This window comes from Castor canadensis, chromosome 6 (assembly GCF_047511655.1).
Source record: "Castor canadensis chromosome 6, mCasCan1.hap1v2, whole genome shotgun sequence".
NCBI lineage: Eukaryota > Metazoa > Chordata > Mammalia > Rodentia > Castoridae > Castor > Castor canadensis.
The window spans coordinates 115,254,995-115,256,694 of NC_133391.1; the positions used below are offsets into that span (position 1 = coordinate 115,254,995).

At 38.6% G+C, this 1,700-nt stretch overlaps 1 pseudogene; it reads left to right on the forward strand.

The window, feature by feature from the left end:
- Window positions 1-670: 670 nt before the first annotated feature.
- On the forward strand, window positions 671-1,044 carry LOC109695381 (2-iminobutanoate/2-iminopropanoate deaminase pseudogene; annotated as a pseudogene).
- The last annotated feature ends 656 nt before the right edge of the window (window positions 1,045-1,700 follow it).

Sequence of the window (1,700 nt, forward strand, 5' to 3'; positions counted from 1 at the left end):
GACAATTTTTTCAACTACATATTTTTGATCAAATGTTGGTTGAATTCAGGGATGCAGAACCCTTGGAGGTGAAGGACCACTTGGATTTCTTTTAAGACCTCAAACTGCAAAACTAGGAAAGATAGGTGTTTTCTCTTTCTCTTTTTTTTCTCTCTCCTTTTACTGTATGGGGATTGATACAAGGCTTTACCCATGCTCAGCTCACACTCTATCACTGAACTGCATCCCAGCTTCTGAAATAGATGTTTTTTCCTGCCCAGTGCAGACTGGGGTGGTCAGGGAATTTCCCAGGGTGTGGACACTGGTTTGAGACAAGCAGAAAAGTTTGCATCCCCTATGTGGGAGAACTGTGTGGGGAAGGCAGGGTGTCCTTTCTCACTGATGTTTCATTTTTACAACTTTCCTCTTGGGTTGACTTTTTTCTGTGTCAGTAGAGATGTCCTTGAACATTTCCTTCAGGAAACCTAACATTTCTGTATCAGCTCTATGGATCTTTTATGAAGAGAATCTGTGCCAACGGTTCTATTAACCTCTTGGTGGCATTCACAAAATGCATCCCAGAGTCTCCTGCGTTGCACCACTGGGCTGGTCAGGCAGTGGGGTGAGAAGTGAGTAGGGTGGGTGTAGGGGTTTCTTCTCTTGGGGTGGCCATGAGATAGAAAGATTAACCATGTCATTCCTCATCTGAAAGGTGATCAGTACTTCAACAGTCCCTGGGGTCACTGGTCCCTACCATCAAGCTGTGTTAGTCCACAGGGCCAGTTACAGGATAGATAGGCATAGACCTTTTGAATGGACAGCTTGTTCCAGGAGGAGTAGTAGAAGAAACTAAATAAGCTCTTAAAATATTAGTGAAATTCTGAAATTGGCATGTTTTTCTGGCTGACATAGTGACTTTGGCACTGTCAGTGAAGTCTACAAGAAGTATTTCAAGAGTAATTTTCCCGCTAGAGCTGCTATCAGGTTGCTGCTTTGAATAAAGGAGGCCATGTTGTGACAGAAGAGGCAGCTGTGCAAGGACCTCTTACAGGGGCAGAACTGTAAGTGGGTGCAGTGTTGTTTATTCTTGAGATTTTTGTCACATTTTTAAATTAACATCTTAGTTTTTACAATTGATTTTGGGAAGTATAACTCAAATATCTAGTTATCATGGAAATAAAATATCATAGGGAGATTTGACATGAATTTAAGATTAGATAATGAATCCAGTTACTAATGCTGTAAATTGCACTTATATATACTCACATTGCTACATGTGAGAGAGGAGATACTAAGTACATAGCTACTCAAATAAATAAAAATAAAGGAAAAGATGAATTGTGATAGGAAAGATGAAGTATTCCTGAGAAGTAATAAACAGCACATGTAATTCAAGTAAATCATGCTGATTTAGCAATGTGATCTATTTAGTGCTCATGTTAGAGATGTGATGAATAAAATTTAAATATTCAAACTTGTATGATAAAGGAGAAGAATGTTGATCAAAATTTTACATAAGAATATTTTTTTCTAATGGAATTAATAAGCATGTAGATTTCTTTAAAAATGTGTCCCAGATCCAATGGGATAATTGTGAAAATCATGAGGATAGAAATAGCTAAGTTGCTGAGTAGATGTGAACTGAGGAGACCATCACACTACAACAGTGAATAGTAGCATGGCTGTGTGCTCTGAGGACTTAAGTAGTTCTTATATGTCCT